The following is a 25469-nucleotide window of genomic DNA, read 5'->3' as shown; positions in this document are numbered from 1 at the left end:
TGGAGGTGAAGAAGAAGAGTAAGAGTAAGGGCAGATCTCCATGAGAATTCTAGTTTTTACAACATGGTTGGAAAAATCCCTAGGCAAGGAGATTAATAATATGCATATCAAGATCACAAAAAGTGGCAGGTAGGGGGCTGGAGAGATGGCTCAGTGGTTAAGAGCATTGCCTGCCCTTCCGAAGGTGCTGATTTCAATTCCTAGCAACCACATGGTGGCTCACAACCATCTGTAATGAGGTCTGGTGCCCTCTTCTGGCCAGCAGAGATACACACAGACATAATAAACAAACAAACAAACAAATAAAATATCTCAGGTGGGCCGTGGTGGTACACACCTTTAAAAAAAAAGTGGCAGGTAGAACTTGACAAAGCAGTACTCCAGAACAGGTGACCTGACCTAGGAAAGTGCCAGCATCCACAGGGAAGATTCTGACATTCCAAGCCTTAGAAAAGTTGTTAAACATTTCTGAATCCTTGATTCCCCCTTAGTCCTCATCTAATGTCTGCTGTGATACACGCCTCTGAGAACACCCAGATTTGTTTGTTAGCCAAGATAGGGCATGTTGCCTTCCTGCTCAGTGCCTGTTCTATAGAAATTTCTTTTCTTTTTTTAAAAAATATTTATTTATTTATTATACAATATTCTGTCTGCTTGTATGCCTGCAGAACAAAGAGTGAACGCCATTGCTCCAAGGCCTCATAGCATGGGGAAATGGAGCAAGGTCAGTCCACTGATCAAGCAGAGGTTGCTCTGCTGTGGTGTTCTGGGAATGAGGTCCATTTCAAAGGGAAGAATCTTGGCTTAACAAGGTTTTTAACAATAAGATGGTGACTTTTCCAAGACAAGTGTTCCCACAGCTCTGCAAAATAAGTTGTTCTATGTGGATGAGCACATACTTTCCATGGATCTGCCTATTGGTCTGCATTGACTGTAAGTCTCTCATGTTGCTTCCTTCCCTCCCCTTTCTGCACTCCGCCTTCAATAGCTACAGAGTAGGTAAATGGACTCAATTCTTTCACATATCCCTCTTCAATAGTGAGTCCCCAGGAAAAGTCAGACGGATTAGAGGACTCACATTAAATGGTCTATTTTTCCTTCACAATGTCCAGTCAAAGCCTAGCCTGGAAAAAATTGCAAGAGTGTTTTCCCAGCACTGGGTAACAGAGGCAGAATTATCTGTGTTCAAAGCAATCCACAGGTACACAATGTGGGTGCAAGCCTGAGCTAAAAACACACTGATATAAAACAAAAAAATCAGTAACACTCAGGAAAATCACAAATATAAACTATTGCTATAACTATCTAATCTTCAACTCCCTCAGAGACCAAGAAGGAAATAATATTAACTGAGTAAGCAGAAAGTACAAGGATGTGACTTCCAAAAAATGTGAGTTATGACAAAAACAGTTCACTGCCAGAACAGTCACCCAAAGTTCCTTTGAAACATTGGGGCATCCATCTTTGGCCTACAGGCCTCCACAGATGATTCTGTAAAGCAGGATATTCTGAAGGGCTCTCCTTCTCTTGACCATGCTTGGCAGTCATTTTCTTTTGTGTCCTGCTTGTCCAATTAGGACAGTATATTATCAGCAGTTGAGACAAGGACATTTTCTTGCCCAGAGGTTTACATTTTGACCCAAAGAGAGTATATTCCATGTGGTGTTTCTTCACTGTCCATTATTTTCTATAAAGTACATTGGTGCTGACAGGAGCAGACAGGTTTCATATTCATAAAAAAAAGAACAACCTAGGCAATTAAATCATTGTAAGTACCATATTCTGTAGATCTCTGAAGTGTTTGAAAATGCCCTGTCCATCTAAATTATATCTCTGTGTGACCTTAAAAAATACCTAATGTGACTACAAGTTCAATTATGTTAGGTGACTAATTATTAAACTGCATTTCCTTATTATCTTAAACAGTTGGTAATAATAATGTTCAAGGACTAGGGATGCATTCCATTGGTAAGTACAATACCTTGAACGAAATTTGAAATATAAATGTGTAGGAGCCAGCCGAGAATAAGCTAAATAGAAACAGACAAGCCAAAAGAAGTTCTTTACTTCCAACCGTTATCACCTGCCCAAGTAAGACTCAGCCATCGATAAGTTTAATGGAGGCCTGAATCTCACTCAGTAGTTGACCCTGAAGCAATACCTGGTTGCAGAAAGAAACACCAACTGAAATGGCCTGAGTACCACCCAAGAACAAACCATCCAAAGGAAATGCTTAATGTTCCAACCATTATAGACAGGATCACCTGCCAGCACACTCACCAGGACACCCCTAGACAAATGTCATCCAATCAGAGGTCCTGGACCTCAGAAAACCCTCACTCCCACCTTTACTACTATAAAAACCCAACTTTAACTAAGGTGGGCTCTCCATTTATTCCAATACGTTGGACATGTGAAGAGACTGAGTTTGCAAACTTGCATAAAATAAAGGTTCTTTGCTTTTACATATGGGACTCAGTCTCATTGTTGGTTTTTAGGGAAACATTGCATTTCTGGGCATTACGTACATACAGTATGTTTTAACAAAATTAATCTCAAATTTCTATAAGTATACAAAGTTTGTATACAATAGAAAAATCCAGTCCAATGTAAAACATTTAAAACTAATAGTTGATTTTTAAATGAGGTTCAATAATTGACCTTTTAACTTATCATATCTATGTCCTCCCTTTTTCAGAGGAGATTCAATAATCTACCGTTTTACAGTCTCATATCTATAAAATACATAATCTGTGGGATAACCAAAAAATCAACAACACCATCTCTTGGGAATGTGGGTGTCATATTCTTCTTAAATTTCCGGCTGTCTGATGGCAATGATATGTTTAGGGAATCCTGAAAGAAAAAAATGGTTTAATTGCTAAGTCATGGGATAGGCAGCTATGTCATTTTTTTGCAGTCTCAGTATAATGAATATGGCTTGTCTCAAGTCCTGGCTAGAGTAGTTTGTGAGGCTGGATCATCTCAGCTAGACACCTCTGCTGTGCACATCTAGAGAGATCCAACCTCAGTCTGCCCTGAGGATAGAACATCTACCCCAGGATCCTGGTTCTGAAATGAGAGACTTCTGTTAGAGACTGACCTGACTTTCATATAAGATAAGATGCACAGGTGATCAAACTTGATTAGCTGTGAATTATGCACAATGAATTCCACATTTTCCTTTTGGAACTAATGTCCCAGAAAATTTATGAAGTTGTTTTCAACCATGAGAAAATTCTAGTAGTGTTTGGTGAAGCTTAGTTTCCTTCCTAAGAGCTGATTTCTCTCTGGATAGGAGATCTGGTAACTGATTCCTCTAAGGGGTGTCTTTTGCACACACACACACACACACACACACACACACACACACACACAACTAAGGGTAAGAAATGGAGGTATATTGAATTTAGAAGCTTCTATGAAATCTCCTGCTTTGCTGTTTGCCACTCCATAGGTGTCAAGGACAAGTCTCAACAAAAATATCTCTAGCCAGCGAAAGGACTTGGGGATTAGAAATATAGTAAAGAATATGAAGGTTTCAATAGCGTGCCCAGGGCGATGTGCCCAGTTATCTCCCTGGGCAGCTGAGGATAGGGAACCTGAAATGACCCTATCCTATAGCCAGACTGATGAATATCTTGCATATCACCATAGAACCTTCATCTGGCGATGGATGGAGATAGAGACAGAGACCCACACTGGAGCATCGGACTGAGCTCCCAAGGTCCCAATGAAGAGCAGAATGGGGGAGAACATGAGCAAGGAAGTCAGGACCACGAGTGGTGCACCCACCCACTGAGACAGTGGGGCTGATCTAATGGTAGCTCACCAAGGCCAGCTGGACTGGGACTGAAAAAGCATGGGATAAAACCAGACTCTGAGCATGGCGGACAATGAGGGCTGATGAGAAGCCAAAGACAATTGCACTGGGTTTTGATCCTACTTCATGTTCTGGCTTTGTGGGAGCCTAGCCAGTATGGATGTTCACCTTCCTAGACCTGGATGGAAGGGGGAGGACCTTGGACTTTCCACAGGGCAGGGAACCCTGACTGCTCTTTGGACTGGAGAGGGAGGAGGAGAGGAGTGGAGGGAGGAGGAGAAGAGTGGGAGGAGGGTGAGGGAAATGGGAGGCTGGGAGGAGGTGGGAATTTCTTTTTTTGTCTTTCAATAAAGAAAAAAAGAATATGAAGATGTGAATGAAAATAATAAAATTGCCGGGCGGTGGTGGCGCACGCCTGTAATCCCAGCACTTGGGAGGCAGAGGCAGGCGGATCTCTGTGAGTTCGAGACCAGCCTGTTCTACAGAGCTAGTTCCAGGACAGGCTCCAAAACCACAGAGAAACCTTGTCTCGAAAAAACCAAAAAAAAAAAGAAAATAATAAAATGGAGAAACATAAAGGGTAATATCAGGAGGCAATTTTTGTGAGCACTGAATTTAATTTTAAGCATTTAATTTCCAACTGCTTAAAATACCGTTGATCCCAAAAGAATGGTCCCAAGTGAAAGTGGGACTAATTGGTGAACTCCCAAATGCACAGAAGTGTGGCCAGGAGTACAAGGGAGTATGTGAGGGATCCCACAAGAAAATTGCACCACAAGTGGAAAGGTAAAGGCTGAGCACTCAGAAATAAATACTAGACATAAAAAAGGAAAAAGAAAGGCAGGGCATAAAATCAGGAGTAAAACTGTAAATATTTGTAAATATGGAACAAAGAAATAGGATTCATTATCTTTACTGTCGCTTGGATGTATATTGAAAGCTAGAGCTAAAATGGCATGGCTATGCCTGCCTAAACTTGTGTTCTCACATGGAGGTCTCAGAGCAACTGTAATGGTGGCCACCTGCGAGCCTGTAAATTTGTCAGTCCGCCTCTAACATTAGCCTCTAATGGGACTGCTGAGCATAAATGAAGGGACAAAACCAACTCTATTTTGTGCTAGGTCCCAAGGTGGCTGTCAGAAGAGTGGGAAGTTCCCTAGACTGGAGCCAATCAGAGAGTCACCTGTACCCCTTATGCCCATAACAATAGATTTGTGAGTTTTTTGCCTTTACAAACCCTGCCTAAGAACGATGAGATCCTCTTCCAACCACTGCTGCATCCTTGTGCTAGACAAGGTCCCTATCATGATTTGTACTACAGGATTAAACCTTGCTTTTGCATTTCTGTGAGTCTGTGTCTCTTGTGATCTTCTTGGGGTCCCTGCAACTAGGGCACTACAATAAAAAGCACAGTCTGTGCCCAGGCAGAGCAGACAATGAGTGACCGGCTGCCTGTTCCCAAGGATCCAGGCAGTACAGCCAAGCAGTGGAGAGGGAGCATGACTTGTGCCCCACCATATGATCCAACATCAAGACCAATTCCCAGTTCCAAGTCAGACAGCCTTGCAAAGAAGTAGTCTCAGGAAACCAGAGCTTCAGGCTAGTCAAGTGTCTGTGAAAATGTAAATGAGCAAGTTAAGCCTGTCAGCAAGGCAGACTTGCAGTTTGGATTACAAAGATAGTTTACAAACTTTAAATAAAAATCCAATGATAAAACCTTTATTTAAAATATTCCATGGGAGATCTTGAAACACTCAGTGAAATTCTTTTTTTTTAATTTTTTTTAATTTATTTATTTATTATGTATACAGTATTCTTTCTGCGTGTATGCCTGAAGGCCAGAAGAGGGCACCAGACCTCATTTCAGATGGTTGTGAGCCACCATGTGGTTGCTGGGAATTGAACTCAGGACCTTTGGAAGAGCAGGCAATGCTCTTAACCGCTGAGCCATCTCTCCAGCCCCCTCAGTGAAATTCTTAAAGGGAACAGTGATCCAAATTCCACTAGACAACTTACAAAAGCTGCCAGACAGGTACTTTCCCACGTAGAGTAAGGTATACAGAAACAGCAGCAAGTACATTATATTAATTATGATCAGCCATGGCAAATATGTATATTGCCTACAAAACTTACCCCTACAGCAGTGCTTTGGCAAAATGGTTTGTTTCTATGGTTGCACCTACCTGATTCATCAGTTAAGGCATTAAACCATTATTTCGGAGCAGTATCTTGCTCAGCACAGAAGAGCAGGATGGAATCTGGGAAATATTTTGGTAAGGAACTTGATATGATCAATGTTCCTTATGCTAAGCAACAGATTGACTGGTTATTTCAATATAGTGATTAATGGATAACCATATTTGCTTGGTTTGAAAGCCAGATTAATAATCTTTTCCCAGTTGATCCATTGCTGCAATTCATTCAATCGCATTCCTTTATTTTCCCTAAAGTTTTAGTAAAAAGATCCATTAAAGGATGCTACACTAATTTTTGCAGATGGTTCTTGCAATGAAAGAGCTGCATCTGTGCTTAATGGTGAAGAACATGTAGAACAAACACAACTGACCTCAACTCAAATAGTTGAGCTGTTAGCTGTGTCTGTAGTGTTTCAACTTTTTGCAACAAAGGTGTTTATATACTGACTGCTGATATACATTTAATGCTGTCCAGGTCCTAGGGACTGTTCCTTATATTGGGGCTAGCAATAAACAAGTTAAGATGCTAGTCCAGCAAATTCAAAATGCCATACAACAATGATAGATTGCCATGCTTTGAAGGTCATAGCAGAATGCATTCAAATCTTCCCGGTCCATTAGGTGAATGTACTGCTTCAGTTGATAATCTTACAAAAATAATTGCTGTATCTCTGGTGGAGCTAGCTCAGGAATCACATGCTCTACATCATCAAAACAGTATAAATTTAAGAAAACAATTTAGATTAACAAGAGAAGCTGTTTGCCAAATTATTAAGCAATGTGATATGAGCTCACAGTATTTAACTGTACCTCATCTGGAAGTAAATCACTGTGGACTGCTTCCTAATCATTCATGGCAAATGGTTGTTACTAACATTGCAGAGTTTCGAAAATTAAGCAATGTGCATGTGATAATTGACACATACTCATATTCTTGATGGCCACTGCACAAACTGGAGAAGCCAGTAGCATGTAATAATTCAATGCTTAAAAGGCTTCTCATGTATGGGAACCCCACAAATCATAAAGATGGGTAATGGGTCTGGATATATTAGTAAAGCAGTTTAGCAATTTTGTTCCCAATGGAATATCAAACTTAAGACAGGTATTTCTTATAATCCTCAAGGATAAGGAATTGCAGAGCATGCCCATGGCTCCTTGAAAGGGCAACTTGAAGAAATAAAAGCAGAAGAATTATATCCTCAAATGCCACATAATGCCTTGAATCCTGTACTTTTTACACTAAACCTCTTGGTTATGGATGTGCATGAGCAGTCTGCTGTGGGCAGATTTTGGCATGATGGCACAAAGGCAACCTTTGCTATAGAAAGGTGGAGAAACTCTTGCACTGGATTATGAAAGGGACCAAATCCTGTGTTAATATGCGGTTGAGGGTATGTCTGTGTTTTCTCACAGGATAAGTATCAAGCAAGATTGCTTCCAGAATATTTAGTTAGATGCCTCCAACACAGGTGTAACAGACTGATGATATCGCACCTTCTGATGACTTCACAAGAGAAGCAGAAAGAGATTCCTGAACCCATGGTCACAACCTCCTCATATCACCATGCTGCAGGCCAAGGAAAGGGATACCGGAACCAGTGTTCCTGACTCACAACACCATGCTGCAGTCTGACAAGTGAAAGATCTTGGTGATGACTGGTGATTCCTAGATTTTTGATAAAATTCTACACAAACTCCCAGAAGTAGTGAGTCCTGTTTACTTTGGAACTAGAGCAGAAACACAGACTGAACACTTGACTATTTTTACTTCTGGACGAAGAACTCAGATTGCCAATGAAGTATTAAGTCTGTGGTTGAAATGGTGAAAGAAACTGAGAACTGAGACCTCAATTTTCACCTGAGAGGGAAAAAAGACATATTACAAGTAGTGACGAGAGCCCCTCATCAGGTATGAGGAGAGTAGCCTAAGGGTTTTGCTGCTGCTCAGATACTGTGACAAATGCTTAAAAGAAGCATTGCATTTGGACCTTCACCTTTATAAAAACCTTTTGTTTAGGATGGATTTAAGACAATCATGATTTGACAAATTGTATTATGATATTGTCCTGTTTCATTGTGTTATGGTATTGACCTGTTAATGTTTTAGTTCACTATAAGATGCTAATGACTAGAAAATTGTTATAACTTGTCTAAGAAAAGTTTGAAATTTCCAATGAATTGTTGAATTTGACATGTTTGATAAGACAAATTTAGATTTTGATACAACTGAATACTAACAAGACACACTATAGACCAATTCAAAGTGGGCATTCCCAAACCTGGTGATCCTCCACTCCTTTAATTAGGAGATTTATGAACATAAAAGTAGGCAGAGCACAAAGTATTATCTCTTGCTTACCATTAGCTAATTGCCGATGAACTCTTCTTGAAAGGAACTTGGCTCAGAGACACAGAGCACAGTGCTTTATCTCTTAACCCTGTGATTACAAAGGTCAGCAGTCACTGATGGGTTTAATCCTTTTTCCACCCAAGCGCCAAACACAAGGACTTGCATAGTTGGAATACATGTTCTGAAGATGGGTAAGTCTGGGAAATGGAAAAGTGTTCACATGAGGCAGATGCAAACATCTGTACTGTTGCAGAAGTATCGGCTTTATTAAAGTTAATAAGAAAAGAGTGTTAAGAAAAAAATAATAAAAAAAGGGAAGCACCACCGGCACAAGAAATCTAATCAAAACCAAATCAAAATTCCCATCGTTTTATTAAGTATGATACTCTCGGGTGGCTAAGCCCATGGCGGGGACACAGAAAAGCAGGGAGCCCATGCAGACTTGAAAACCACTTGTTTATCCTCTGGGTGGCCACTTAATACCCCGTGGAAGTGATCCTAAATGCCCCCCTCAGGGAGGGGTCAGGACCTGACATGCTGGAATTTGAAGTCAAGAGCAATGCATCTCCCAGGCCAGTTTGGCTGGGATAAATGCCAGGCTATGCTCCCAACTTAACAGGAAGAAATTGTGGAGGACAAAAAATGTGAGCCTATTTCCAAGTTGACAGAAGGTCAGCGAGTTGGAACTTACCTCTAGTTCCTTCAAAGTTATTATGTTTCTACCTCAATCAATGGTCCCACCTAGATTGAGATCAGAGAGTTCTGCTCTCTCAAGGTTATTGTCAATAGGTGTAACTAATAGCCAGAACATATACTTCAGGAATAGAGAAGTAGATATGTTTTCTACCTCAAACAAAAGTCTATGTATCTCAATAAAGAAAGTAACTAGTACATAAAAGAAATTGTTAGATGAATCTAAAAATAGAATTGGCCTTAGCAAAAGATCTTAAATTTCTTAAATTAATAATGACTGGATGGTACCAGAATAAAGAGACCAGAAAGGTTTGACAAGTTATGAAGGACTGGGTAAGTTATTTAAGGTACATAAAGGGTGAGACTTAGAGGCCACATATTGTATTAAAATTGGTAAGGTCAGATATCATCTGTATCAATGACTGGATAAAATGTATGTCAAACAAACATTTGCTGGGTTTTCTGGCTTTTGAAATATTGTACAGAAGTTAAAAGTATAAAACTGGTGTATAGCAGATATTCTGGGTTTTTAATAATAATGTTTGGAGCCTATCCTACTGCATTTGGAGGAATTAAAAACATAAGTATTTCTCCCCTTTCCACGTAAGGTCATTGAGGTCCATGAAAATGAGACTATTTATCACTTGTTGTCTTTTTCATATAGGACATCTTGATGCCACTCAAGGAATGAACTTGAAACATTATCCAATATATAGAAAGGAGGGTCATTGTAGGAAATGTTTACTCAACACTTCAGAGGAAGTAGCAGTTCATAAAACAAAGCCTTTGGTTATTGTCATATGGATGGACACCTGACAAGAGAAATCTAGAAAAGTCTGAGGTTCCTTTCAAGCCCAAGTGACCCATGAGGTCTAGTTGCTCAACTGGCTTTGCCAATACAGAAGAGAAAACTAACTTTGGCCACCTTCATAGTCTTCAACACTCAGCAGGAAAGTTCAATCAAAAACTAGAACTGATCACAGCCCAAGGGATCACACTCAACAGACATTAGATATAAGTGTACATGGTCTGTTATTTAGACAACCAATATCACTAATAATTTCCTCATTGCAAGTAATTGTGGCTCAGATGTGAGACGTCAGACTTTTGCTCACTGAACACCTGCCTATAGCCAAGGAAGACAGGCACATAATTATTTTAACTCCTAAATTACATGATGCTAAATAGCTCTACTGTCCCTAGATAGAAGCCACATGTGAAGGGCATCATGCTGACTTTTGGCTGATGAAAAGCTATGATAGTGTGTGAAACCTGATTGTCCATTCATCACTCAGAAGACCAACTCTAGAGATCAAAAGACACATCTAATAGACAGCTTTTTAGTTCTATTGATGCCTTATAAAAATAATGCCGTCAGATACCTGAAAGTCAACTGGATTAAGCCAGATCAATCATTGCTCTAAGCAGATAATGGCATTTATGGTTACCTATGCAGAGAGAAGTAGGCTAAGAAATGGAGCTGGAAATTGACTAGGTTGTTTAGGATAAAACACTCCAAAGAAAAGTAACCAGTTGATTTCCAGACCAAATGTCAAGAGTCACTGCAACTCTTAGTGATTTCATCCTTGTGAGAGGCCAAAGATTCTGAAAGTGTTTTGGGTATATATATATATACATATATATATATATATTATATATATATAATATATATATTATTTTATTTATTTATTATTTATTTTGGTTTTTCGAGACAGGGTTTCTCTGTGGTTTTGGAGCCTGTCCTGGAACTAGCTCTTGTAGATCAGGCTGGTCTCAAACTCACAGAGATCAGCCTGCCTCTGCCTCCTGAGTGCTGGGATTAAAGGCATGTGCCACCACCGCCCAGCTGAAAGTGTTTTGGGAGCTCTGATCTCTGTTCCTATAGGATTCTTCTGGACTAGAAGGAGAAAAGTTAATAGTAGTAATGAATGTCTCTTAAAAGAAAAAGGCCCTTGGCTAAGAGAATAGCATTTCTTTTCTGTCCTGGAGGCAGACCTAACATTTCAGTGGTGACATGCCAGTGTCCTGATCAAGAAGCCTGGTCTGTGGAGCCTAATAAATGCCCATGTGGGACATTTATAGATCACATAGTAATGATTAAATCATTAATTTGATTTGATTGACTTATTTATCTGCAATAATCCTAATGTCACACAAAACTGGGAAACACTCAACCTCTTTTTGTCCTCCCTTTCTGTACTATGATCATAACATTTTGTAATGTGTGAATAATGAATTTCCAATCTTATGCAAGTGCATTGGCATTGCCACTCACCAATAAAATGTTGGACTGCTTTAGAAAACTCGATCTACTGTCTCTTTTTCTTCTCATTGGCTAGTCAAGGTCCATTTTGGAATAACTGTCATACATGGGCTTAGAAGTAGGAAGGGGATGGTGGAAATGATGCAATAATAATCTAAAAAGGTTCATATTAAAAATTGGAAACAGATTTATGGCCATGTTTTAAAAACTATGCAAAAACTAGAGATTTGTATTAGAGCACACCAAGTTTTACTCAAGCCTTCTCTTTCAGGCTGTACATCAAAAACATGGAAAATAACAGTCCTGCTAGCCAGGGTCATACCATTTTACCTAAAATTTCTTTTTTGAATAACAATAGTATTATGGTTTCATGATAAGTTCAGTTCTTTATCGTGATCTGGATTTCCTACTTGGTGGCCAGTCAAGACACTTATTTGATAGGGAACCTCCTTCAGACAATGATTTTTAAGAGGTTGGACGAGGTTGTGGCGTGACTTTTTGGGTACTCAGAGAAAACTGCCTGCTCACCTACCCAGCGCTCTCTCTCTCTGTCTGTCTCTCTCATTCCAATGCTGCACATCCTCTTGAGGTTGGCCTTCCCATTCCTGTTCCATGAGTTTCCCCCTTGCAGTACAGGACAATATTAGCAACTTTTGGAGTAGCTTGGGATCATTTGACTCTGTGTTTTCCCCTGTTTACACATTCAGTTGCATCTGGTGCCCCATCATGGGTTGAGGGGACTGGTCAACTCTATTTTGAGGACCCTGAGGCACTCCCATTTTGCCAGCCACATAGTACATTGGGCACTGACTCTCCCCACCCATGTCACCAGCCGGTGGCTCCTGCTTCACGAACACTGATGGGCCCTGTGTGTCCCGGGAATGCAGTGTGGCTCTCCTCATGTCACTGCCTCTCCATCCAGTGATCCCCAAAGTGCACACAGTCTGTGATTCACACTGATGGAAGGCTCTGCGTTTTTTCTTTATCCTGGTCACCAAATGTCTGAATTGCTTTGATCACTTTAATAGCTACTCTTAATTTGTTAAAGAAATCATATTGTCCAGTATCTATTGCATGCCGTCCAATTAGGGATTTTCTGCTGCTTGCATCTCTCAGCCACGTGGTTGCAATGGTGACACCTGCTGGCTGGTATTTGTTATTACACATGCTCCAATTGACTATAACTGGGTAAACTACAAAAATGGGCCAATAATGTAACAATCCAGAAGGTGCTGAGACATTGCCTCAGAGAATTAGTGTTGCTGAATATAATAATTATAATCTGTTGAACAGTTATGATAGAATGGCAGATAGGGTGTCTCTCCAGAAAGGTCATATGCATGCCATCAAATTTATGTTCAAGGATGAGATGTTATCTTTACTGGGAAAATTATGTATGTTGGAATTCTCAGTGAGCTATTAGAATAGAACACTGGACAGGAGATCCAGACATTACAAAAGGAAGTGGTTGGAAGATTTGGAAAAAAATGAGGAATTAATTGAAACTGATGATCGGGGACAGAAGGTACAAAGACAGGATTTAGCCTCATCAGTACATGTCAGACTATGGGATGACTTTTCCAGAGTTATAACTGCCTATACAGTGCTCTTCTCAGAAAGACCATCTAGCAACAAGTACCTAAAGTAGTCAGAGAATAAACATGAAGACCTCATTGTATGAAAGATTAAAAAAAGGCATTACACAAGCAATACTAGCTTACAGACTGCATTCTATAAATAAGGAAAATTGTGAAAACACGGGCTTAAGGCAATAAGGCCATCCCACACAGGTGGCTTCAATTAATCTCATTGGTCCTAGAAGATGGACCCCAGCTGCTTCTGAAGGGTTAATAGAGAGAAGGGGGGGGGGGGTGTTGGAGAGATGGCTCAGCGGTTAAGAGCACTGGATGCTCTTCCAGAGGTCCTGAGTTCAATTCCCAGCAACCATATGGTGGCTCACAACCATCTATACTGAGATCTGGCGCCCTCCTCTGGCATGTGGGCATACATGGAGGCAGAATGTTGTATATATAATAAATAAATAAATCTTTAATAGAGAGAAAAGGTTAAAACTTTAGAACAACAGAGAAAAGCAGAAGGATTTGTGACTTCCCAAGATCAAATTCTTGGTGAGGGACATTATTCTGAATCTCAGGACCAGGCTCTCTACAACAAACACACCTAGTCCCAATGTAGCACAGCAGCTTTAAATGCTTGGGACACAATTTAGGAAAGAGAAAAGAGAATTGAATTATATATAAGTGTTAAACACTGCCAGAACCCTTTAGTGACTTTTTACAAAGATTAACTAAGGAGTACACACCCAGAAGCTACATGTGTACTTATTAAATCTTTGACTTTTGAAAATGCCAATTTAGATCTGGGTGGTGGTGGCACACGCCTTAAATCTCAGCACTTGGGTGGCAGAGGCTGGCAGATCTCTGTGAGTTTGAGACCAGCCTGGTCTACAAGAGCTATTCCAGGACAGGCTTCAAAGCTACAGAGAAGTTCTGTCTTGAAGAGACAAAACAGAAAGAAAGAAAGAAAGAAAGAAAGAAAGAAAGGAAGGAAGGAAAAAAAGAAAATGCCAACTTAAAATGTAAAAGGATCCTTGGGCAAAGGTTAGATCAGTATCAATAGATAACTGGATCTTGCAAACAATGAATGTTGAGACATGTGACTACAGTACTGAAACCTGGGTAGGAGAAGCAATTTCCACTGGTATAAGGAGACACTAAAATTCCATTTTTTTTAAATTGTGGTAGAATGAGACATCTGAAACAGGATTGTAGACAAGGAATTCACAGGAACAATGTCACCTTTAGGAATGGCAAGAATAGGTGGAATCAGCCTTCTGATGTGTGTAAGAGGTGTGGCAAACCTGACATTGGAACAACGTCATAGGCCCCCATGATCCACATGGTTCAACCATTCTCAATCAGTGTGGAGAACATGCCTCACCAGGAAAATTAAAAAACGCAGTGCTTAAGGGGGAAAAAAACATATTGTTTTGAGTGATGGAATAGACATTGTACATGAATCATAAACTTCAGAATGAAATAGGAAACGTATATTCTGGCAGACTTCTATAAATGATCAGAAACCAAAGCTAAGATTGTGTATAGATAAAGTTGTGATTGAGGGATCAATAGACATGGGTGTGGACATGAGTATTATTACTTCAGAATCTTGGCATCTGAATTGGTCTCTTCAAGAGGCATATATTCAATTACTAGTAATTAGACCCCTATCTCAAGTGAAACAAATCATGAGATGTGTTGAATGCATTAGGCCAGAAGGACAGAAAGGAAGGCTGAGGCCATATGTAGCTAATATTGTACTGAATTTATGGAGTAATGACCCATCGCAGCAATGGAATACCCAGATTAACATTCTTGCAGTCCCCAAAACTCATGTTTCTGGGGAAGATATTATGAGATATAAACCAAAGTTACCAGCCATTTAGACTGAACAAGAACACAAAGCATCTAGCAAATTTTCAGAGGGACTAACAGCCCTGCATTAAAAATGGTTAACTGAGAAACCAATATGGATTAAACAATGGCTTCTAACTGAAGACAAACTGCAGGTTTTTGAACAGCTGGCATAGAAGCAACTTATTGTTCACCATATTGAAGAATCTATAAGCCTTGGGAATTCTTCTGTATTTGTTGTGAAAATAAATCTGGAAAATGGTGAATGGTGACAGATCTTAGAGCTGTCAACAAGGTAATTCAACCAAAGAGTCCTCTAAAGTCTGGAATTCCTCTGCCTTCTCTATTACCAAAAGGGTGGCCTCTCATTGATTTAAAGGATTACTTCTTCACTATACCTTTACAAGAAAAGGACAGAAAAAATTGCCTTCATAGTGCCTACTTATAAAAATTTTCAGCCTACAAGGAGATACCAAGGGACCATCCTCTCACAGGGAATGCTCAATAACCCCACCCTGTGCCAATACTTTGTGTAGGGGATACCCAGCCAGTCACCTTGCTTGTAGGGCGGGGTCCCCCGAGGATATTTTTTACTTATAAAGATTGCGGGCGTGCTCCCCACCTTCTCTTCTGCTTTCCTGTTCTCCACTGCAACCACGCGTTCTGTGAGTTTTTCCCTAATTAAAGCTGAAAATATTCTTATAATTTCTGTCTGCCTTCATTTACACCGATACACTTGGCACACCAACGTTGGGCTTTTTTGCCCCCGCCCCTGGGTAGCCCGGGATGTAGCTTGAATTTCAGTTTGAGAGAACTGCACACCCCAATCTCACAGCCCTTTGCCTGGGTCCTAAATACGCAGCATGCTCACGCTCACGGCCCAGCTGCCAGGCGCCCCGCTGTTTTTTAGTACTAGGGCCCCAGTGTGAGAGTCCCCATTACAGCCACCGCTGGGCAGATAGGCGACTTGGCCATGCACACCATAGGCTGCGGGCCCTGTCCCGCCCCGCCAGCCAGACTTGCTCAGATCTAGCAACAGTGGTAAAACATAGCACTAATATAAAAATTCATAGTTATTATGACATGCTGTAGTTAAGTGTATCTAAACGTTGCAGAATTGAGTTATTAAAGAAAGGATTGTTAGTTTAGAATGTTATTTTGTCTATTTGTCATTGATTATTAGAATGTACTTTGAAAAGAATTTTTAAGCAGAGATTACTTGGTATGCATCTGTGGGACCATGGTTGCAGTTGAAATAAACCTGATAAGTAAAGTTTGTGATTAAGAAAATAATAATCCATTTTATCTATGACAGGGCATTACCAACTGTATCAAAACATTCATAGCAAGATTATGAAAGGAGATCAGTTGTCAAAAATACATAAGGAGAGTGTCCGATAACATATACACTACAGTTTCATGGGCAGAATATAGACATTTAGTGATAGAATATTTTTAAAGGCCAACCGGTCTCTGGGGCATAGAGTTTACCACAGTAAAAGGTGACATAAGATGTGAAGTTCTCTCATAGTTGCTTCCTGCTGATAAGGGGAGAAGTTGTAGGTCTTGTCTTGAAGGCTGGAGCATAGTGGAAACCCATGGAGACCAGGGAAGAGCAGGCTGCATCAGACTCTGGGAGGCCTGCAGGCAGCCTTGAGCAGTCTGTGTCAGGAGAATGCCATAGGGATTCCTTGGGTGAGAGCTGCAGACAGAGCTGGAGGGCAAGGTGCACAGCTGTGGCAAGGAAGCTGCCTATCAATCTCTAACTCCTTAAATGATTATAAATCTGGTGGAATAAATACATGTTAATGGAAGAATAGGAAGTTAAGGAATCTCAAATAAGAAACTTCATCTCTTAAGTGCACACTAGAAATGTTTAAGTGCACAGTTTTGGCAGATTAGAAAAAGGCAAACCAGGCCAGGGAGACAGGGAAAGTTCCTCTCCCACACAAAAGAATTAGGCAGGTGAGAAAACAAATTACAAACAAATAATACTTAGTTGAGTTTATTTTTAGTTGTGACAATGTTGTTGGATCTAAACTGATCTCTTGAATCTCATAAGAATCATTCTTAAGAGGCAAAAATGTTATATCTATCAGGTTATTACTATTTGTGGTCTGTACTGAGATCGATATTGTAGAAGCAAAGAGACAGCTATTCTGCAGCTATATTTTATCTATACCTGTAAGGTAAATAACACTTAATAAGAAGACAACTATACAGGTGAAGAAATAGGTCCCTAGTGTTAGAATGAAAAAAAATGTTTAGAGATGTTTAGAGTTAAATGAAGAGTGTAGGTTTTGAATTATCAAGCGAGCAGCACCATGTTTTTTGGTTTTTTGGTTTTTTTGTTTTGGATGGCTGGGATGGCCATGAGTGTAGGAGAGCATCAGGTTGCTGATACCTGAGCAAGCTGGGATAGACAGTGAAAGAGCAAATCTATCATTTGGATCATACATTATGATCTACATTTCAAAGATGTACCATTGCCACAATCCTCACACATATGAAAGGGAAATAACACAAAAACAGGGAAAAACCAAAGAAAATTCCCCAATCCCCACTGTGAATGCCATTATTAAATGAACAGACTTGCTGAGCTCCTCAAATGTTAGATTAAGGCTGCCATTTCCTCTGAGAGGGCTAGCTAGATTTTAAAGTCACAGTTGCCTCCTTGCAGAACCAGGAGTTCAGTTTATCCAGACCTGCCCTCTGTCTGTCTCAGGGCTTCATTATGTTTATGGTATGTGTGGTTTTGCTTGCCATTTTCTGTGCACAACCTAAGAGGCCATAAAAGGCCATCAGATCCCTTGGACTGGAGTTACAGGAGATGGTTAACTACCATGGTTTCTTGCAATGTATCGTTTCCCTTTTTTAACAACAGATAGTGTTCTTAGCTGATAAGCTGTCTCTACAGCAGCTTTATTATATAAAATTTATTTTTGTACATTTTATTTAAAATATATTATATCATTTTCATTCTTCTTTGTTCTCTCTTCACCTGTTCATAAATTATTTCCTTCCAATTTTCTCCTTGCTAAACATGTGTGACTAAGTATGTGCAAATACATGTATAAAACCCGCTGAGGCCATTTCTGTTGGTTGTGTATATATAGTTCCAGGTCTGAACATATTCCACTGGATACTCAGTTAGTTAGCTCATCCCTGACTGAGTCAAATTCTCCCACTTAAATGAAAACTCCAGTCATTAAAGAACAAAATAATCTGATCCCACAGTGACCTAGGCTTCCTTGGGTAGGAAACATGAGGAAAACCCTTGGTGAAAATACCTCATCAGACCTTTGCTGGTATAATCAATGACTTTGAAATTCTAGCCCCGCAGCAAACACTCTGAACGATGATCTCAGCCAATCACAGTCTTCCTTGGAACTCTGGGCCTCCCTCCACACCCTATTCACCATTCCCATCTGAGATAATTTAAAAATCCTGAAGTTCCTGCCTCCACTTTCTTAGTCCCATGACTACATGTCTGTGCCATCATGTTTGACTTAGATTGCTCTAGCTTCATTTAGTCAAGCATAAAATAGATGGGATGAGTAAAAAGAGCATTACAGTTAACTACATTATAAAAGCACTGATCGCTGTATGCCTGGGTTTTACTATCTTTTAAATGAATTCAGAATTATGTGCTAGTCCCTTGATTAGTTATAATTGACTCAATGATAAAGAAAAACTTTCATTTTAATAGTTGAAAACAGTAGACATTATGGAAGAAATATTGTGTTTGATGGGAGCCATTTTGTGACTTAAATTAGGACCAGAGTCTGTGCCCTGGCTTCCTAAACTAACTGGGCTCAGACACTCATTCTCATTAAGCCAATTTAAAAAACATGTTATCCAGACGTGCTGTGCGCATGTATTATGCATACACTCTGGAGACAGTGTGTGAAGACCTCACTTATGTCCTAGGACAGTCTAGACTACCAAGTGAGGTTTGGGACGACCAGAAATTCATAAACACACACTTAAAATTAAATATATATATAAATTTGATTATCAAAATTTAAATTATGAAAAATTTAAAAACTAAAAGTCAAATATATAACTCAAAAATCTAGCCATAAATGCCTAATAATCCAATTAAAAATAGAAAAAGATAATCACAGAGAATTCTCAAGTGAAGACTCTTAATTGGCAAAGACTTTGAGAAATTGCTCAACATACTTAGTCATTAGAGATACCATCGTATACCTGTTAGAGTAAATAAGATCAAAAACACTGAGGACAGCTTTTGTTGGAGAAGATGTGGAGTAAGTGGGACATTCCTCCATTGCTGGTGGAAGTGCATAATTGTGCAGTCAACTTGAAATCAATATGGTGGTTTATCAGAAAATTGGGAATCAATCTACTCTCAAGATCCAGCATTATCGGGGCTGGAGAGATGGCTCAGAGGTTAAGAGCACTCCACTGGCTGCTCTTCCAGAGGTCCTGAGTTCAATTCCCAGCAACCACATGGTGGCTCACAGCCATCTGTAATGAGATCTGGCACCCTCCTCTGACGTGCTGGCATATATCGAGGCAGAATGTTGTATACATAATAAATAAATAAATAAATCTAAAAAGATTTAAAAAAAAGATCCAGCATTATCACTATTGGGTACATACCTAATGTATTCTCAATCATACCACAAGGATACATGCTCAACTATATTCATAGCAGCACTATTCTTAATATCCAAATCTTTATATAACCTAAATGCCTCTCACCACAGTTGAGTAGATACAGAGAGCACAGTCGGAGTGAGCCTGTGCTCAGGTACACCCCAAGCATTGCCTCTGCCTATTTGATTGGGTTTTAATGGGCAAAGGTTTCTCCCTAACAATTCAATACTCCACAGCTCTCTCTCTATAAATGCCTGATTGCCCAAGCCTTACAGTGACTTCTTTTTAAGTACCAGAATTTTTTGAAAATCTGTGCATCATTTGAAGTCACCACCATTCAAGTCTCCTAATTGAATGTTTTACAGTCATCAGGGAAGCAGACTATGATCACACTCAGAAAAGTCATTCTTCATGCCTGTAAGTTCCCTTTATCTCCTTAAAGGAGGCATAAACTCCAACAGTGCTCCACCTGTCCTGTATACTTGGGGTATCCCATTGCTGACTATTTACCAACTTTGGGCTAAACTCAGGTTTGTGATTTCATGAAGAGTCTGTCACTTTTTAAACACTTATATTTTCAGTTTCTCTCCTGAAAAATTTTTGTACTATTCCATTGTTTTATAGAGATTTGGGCTCAAAGACATCTTTGTGCATATTTCTAAGTTGGTTTCTGATGCTGCCCATATTGTATTTCTTTTGGGTCATAAGAGGTGAGGCAAAGAAGAACTTAGGATCACCCATTCACATCTTACTGCTATAATGACATGTTCACTAGGCTGAGTAGATGGCTCAGCAGATGAGAACACTGGTTGCTTATCCACAGGGCCTGACTTTGTTTTCCAGAACCCACGAAACAGCTCACAATTCTCTTTAACTCCAGTGAAAGGGGATCAGATACCCTCTGATGGCCTCCACTTTTACCTCCACTTTATACTCAGTATAATCAATGACAAACTCAAGTCATCAGACAGCAGCAAAAACCTTCCTGTACTGAGAAATATTATGGTATTAATTGAGGTTCTGAGAAAATGTGAAAACAAGTGTTGAGTTCCAAGGATAACACATTCTACAATAAAGGGAAAAACAAGAGATAGCAGTTTATCTGTTTCCTTGAACATACGCTTTATTATTTAAATTGTTGTCTTTCCTCTTTTCTTCAATTAAATCATGTTTACAATCTTAAAAATGGCAATAATTTTCTGATAGAATGTTTCAATTAATCAGGGTACTGCCTTAGTGGGAAATGTGTGCGGTGTGCAAGCCTGGTAACCTAATCTTGATTACCATATGAGGAAAGCCAAGAGTGCACCCCAAAAACTTGTCTTATGGTCTTCACATATGTGTCAGGGCTAAAATTCCATAATTACATCACACTTACATATAACAGAAACTTTTTTCAAATAAATCTCATTGATGTTTCATTATCTGGCATCTCCGGATAATTCCCTTAGAAGGAAGCACTACATGATGAAGTGAAAAATGGATAACTAATGGGGAAAGGAAGATGCATAGAGCTTCACATAATGTATACATATCCACAGGACATCAGGCTATACTCTAAAATATTCAATAGATTACTGATTATCCAATATTTCATATCTCTACCAGTTTGATGAAAATGATGCTGTGGACACACATATGAGGTAATGTCTGTTATAATCTATCCTATTATGCATTTTAACATTAATTTTGATAAGATATGTAGACGAAACAGCAAAAGTTGGGGTCTAACATGTACCCTTGGACTTATATTCAAGAGAATGACCCATGATGATTATGAGTTCAGATCTATTAATAACTAATTAATGACATATAAGCTAGACTGGATAGCAAATGGCATCTCATGGGAATTTCTGAAAATATGAAAAACAAATGCAGGAAAAAATTTCATCACCCTTTTGCAGACAGCATTACTTAAAAGGAATGAATATACACTGTCTAACATTAAATAAATGTTTCACTTAGATGATGGATATCTCATTCTATATATGTAAGCAGAAAAATACCTATCACTTAGTGAAAGCACAGTGGGAGATGTACAAAAATCACAGAGAGAAAGCAAAGAGCACAAATAAATTTTATTGAAAGGATTTGCTAAATGTATAGAACACTTTAATATCTCTCACTAACCAGAAATTGCAATGGAGAAATGTCCACCGTCAGACTTGAGTGAAGATAGTAAAAAATTAATCTTCTTTATGATGAAAAAGATATGAAACAAGAATTTCTGAACACTGAAGACCACTGTGATGTCTAAAGTCTTTAGCAAATTATTTACATGAAGGTTTTTCTTTTTCATGAGTTCTTCCCTATTATCTGATGATAAAAAATAATGTCTTTAACATATATACAGGGCAAAGACATGGACAAGCATTTAGGACAAGTTCATCGTCAGGGATGAAGGTTAGGTTTTTCAGAACTTTCTGCAGTCCTGCTTGTAACAGGAATACCCAATGGTCTAACCTTCCTGGGAGCAAGAATGGATATTTATTTTCCCAAACCAAGGCACACTAAAATAACATGATTAAAATTAAATAAAATCTTTAAACAATTTTTCACTCATGAATATTTTTCTCCTCTAAGCATTCATTCCTGTAACCCAGGTTTTGAGGTTATTATATATTATATAATTAAATGCTTATTTCCACAGTTTTTCTCAATGATGATTTGGTTGATGCAATAAAAAGAAAGAATATAGATTTGAAGTTACAGAAATTAATCATTTTCAGTTAGTGGCATAATTTGGGAAAATTTAGAACATATTGTCATACTGGAAGAAATGTCATGGGTTTTTTACTGAGAGTATACATTCACACACCATTTCAAGTTCCTATACCTGGTTCATGATACAGGCTAAGTATATGAGTCCTTCACTTCCCGGTGTAGGTGTCATGTCTGACACTTCTTGTGACAACACTGTCAAAGTAGTCATGTAACCATCTCTAAGCCAGAGTCACATTACACTGTTTTATTAAGTGACTTAGACATTATGATTCATCACAGACACAGAAGAGACACTCATACCCATCTACCAAATTTTACATCTGGATAAGTGATAGGGGAAGCTTTGTTAACCAATCATCTTAAAGAAGTGGAATCTAGTTAAGTCATGGCTTCCGGGAGCCCAGGAGAAAAACTGGGATAGACCAGGTGTTTGCTATCTGGGTGATTCCCATGGGACACGGTGGAACTTGGACTTCCCATTCTTCTGGCATGAGTTTCCCCTTATAATAAGTAAAAATATAATTGCTTATCTGTAAGCTAGCCTGGTTATTTCCCAAAGTGAGCTAACTTCTAGAGATAAGTGAATTTATATAATTGAAGAAAAGTGCAAAATCAAAAATAGTTACCTTATCAGTGAATTCATAGGACTTCTGTCCATATAATTTTGCAGGTGCAAACAAAATAGAGACGTCATAATGCTTGAACAGATATGACACTTGTAGACTTGTTTTCTTCCAAGTCTTAAGTAAGTAAATGTGTATTGGATGAAGATATTTCAAAAACATTTATAGTCACAGTCCCTTTGGTATGAATCTTCTGAGGACCTCAGAGTACTGTGATATGCAAAGGCCTTAATAGACCTCTTATCCACTAAATGTTTACTCTTGTATAAAGACTACCAAGAAGAAGAAAACTTTACCACACTGATTGCACTTAAAGCATTTGACAGGCTGGACTATGGAGGCACACCCCTGTAATCCAGCACTTGGGAGACAGACAAATCTCTGTGAGTGTAAGGCCAGCCTCTTCTATACATGAGTTCCACAATAGACTCCAACGTTACAGAGAAACACTGTCTCAAAAAATAAAAATAAACGTTTGTTTGTAGTATGATTTTTTCTCAAGATTCAAAGCCTGATGACACATACAAAGGCTCTACCACATTGGCTAAAATTGTAGGGTTTCTATTCAGCATGTGTTCCTTGATGGATGTGTACACTTCTACGACATGCAAAGGCCTTACTACATTGATTACATTTATAAGGTTTCTCTCCAGTATGTGTTCTTTTATGTATTTGTAGACTACTGGATTGTGAAAAGGCTTTATCACATTGATCACATTCATATGGCTTTTCTCCAGTATGTGTTCTTTTGTGAACTTTGAGACTATTGATATATGAAAAGGCTTTACCACATTGATCACATTCATAGGGCTTCTCTCCAGTATGTGTTCTTTTGTGTATTTGGAGGTTGGAGCGCTCTAAAAAAGCTTTATCACATTGATCACATTCAAAAGGCTTCTCTCCAGTATGTATTCTTTCATGTTTGTGAAGCCCACCACGATCCACAAAAGCTTTACCACATTGCTTACATTCAAAGGGCTTCTCTCCGGTATGTGTTCTTTCATGTCTGTGAAGCTCACCACGACACACAAAAGCTTTATCACATTGATTACATTGATGAGGCTTCTCTCCAGTATGTGTCTTTTGATGTACTTGAAGACTACTCTTCAGTGAAAAGGCTTTACCACATTGATTACATGTGTAGGGTTTCTTACCAGTATGTGTTCTTTTATGTCGTTGGAGATGATGTTGTTGTGAAAATGCTTTACCACATTGATCACATTCATAGGGTTTCTCTCCTGTATGAATTCTTTTATGTATTTGTAGAATACTGAATTTTGCATAGGCTTTACCACATTCGTTACATTGATAAGGTTTCTCTCCAGTATGTGTCCTTTGATGTACTCGAAGACTACTGTTCTGTGAAAAGGCTTTACCACACTGATTACATATGTAGGGTTTTTCTCCAGTATGTGTTCTTTGATGTACTCGAAGACTACTGTTCAGAGAAAAGGCTTTACCACACTGATTACATATGTAGGGTTTTTCTCCAGTATGTGTTCTTTTATGTATTTGGAGACTAGGTTTACATGCAAAGACTTTACCACATTCATTACATTCATGGGGTTTCTCTTTAGTATGTGTTCTTTTGTGTATTTGGAGTTCAGAGCATTTTGAAAAAGCTTTACCACATTGATTACATTCGTAGGATTTTTCTCCAGCTTGTGTTCTTCTTTTAAGTATTTGGAGGCAACTGGTACCTCCAAAGGCTTCAGCATATTGAACACCATCATATGGCCTCTCTGCAGAATAATTTTTTTCATGCCTTTGAAGATGACTATAACATGCAAATGATTTAACACATTGAGCACACTCAGAGAGTTTCTTTCCATTATGGATTCTTTCATACCTGCAAAGATAATTAGCAAATGCAAAAGCTTTACCATGTACAGTACCCTGATGAATCTCTTTTTAATATTTATTCATTTATTTATTTATTTATTATGTATACAATTTCTACGTGTATGTCTGCAGGCCAGAAGAGGGCACCAGACCTCATTACAGATGGTTGTGAGCCACCATGTGTTTGCTGGGAATTGAACTCAGGACGTTTGGAAGAGCAGGCAATGCTCTTAACTGCTTAGCCATCTCTCCAGCCCTACCCTGATGAAGCTTAAAATCTATATGAATTAATTTTATAATTTTGCTTTATTGTAAAGAGGAATAAGATTTTCAGTTTTATATTCATGGTGCTCTCCTTCAGTATGGGATGTATTGTATCTATGAAGAACCTTTGATGGAAAGGGTCTTTTTCTAAATGACCCACATTTATAGCATGATTTTATATGAATTTTTTTTACATATTTGAAAGGAACTAGACTAACTCAGTTTTAAATAACCTTACATTTCTTTTGGATTCTTATGTTTTCCTATAGCGCAATATCTACCACAAGAAAGTGTACGAGGACAAACAAAAGTAAGTACACAGTCCAACACTCATAGGGCTTAACTTCAGTGTGAGTTTGCTGATATCTTCCCAACAAAATATGAAAATGAATTACATATAATCTTATAGCACATTCAACAAATCTACCAGTGTTGAAATACTAAATATCTTTCATATCTTCTCACTATTCTGAAGAAGATACAGTCTCTCTTTTCATTTTGGGAAGCTCACTTGTGACATAGGACACTCTTATTAAAAGAAGAAGAAATAAATGGTTTTCAGTTGAATTTACAGTTTCATCACAAACATTTCTATAGGAATTAAGCTTTCTCAAGGTGAGACTATTTGACTC

The 25469-nt window shown here is 38.8% G+C and overlaps 1 pseudogene; it reads right to left on the bottom strand.

Moving 5' to 3' along the window:
• Positions 1-12229, bottom strand: part of LOC121464647 — a 90768-nt pseudogene extending 78539 nt beyond the window's left edge.
• Positions 12230-25469: the final 13240 nt, after the last annotated feature.

This window comes from Microtus oregoni, unplaced genomic scaffold, assembly GCF_018167655.1.
Source record: "Microtus oregoni isolate MIOR12 unplaced genomic scaffold, Mior012 000029F_ref0000214, whole genome shotgun sequence".
NCBI classification, from domain to species: Eukaryota; Metazoa; Chordata; class Mammalia; order Rodentia; family Cricetidae; genus Microtus; species Microtus oregoni.
The sequence above is the reverse complement of the archived record's forward strand: the minus strand, read 5'-3'. Positions and strand labels throughout refer to the sequence as shown.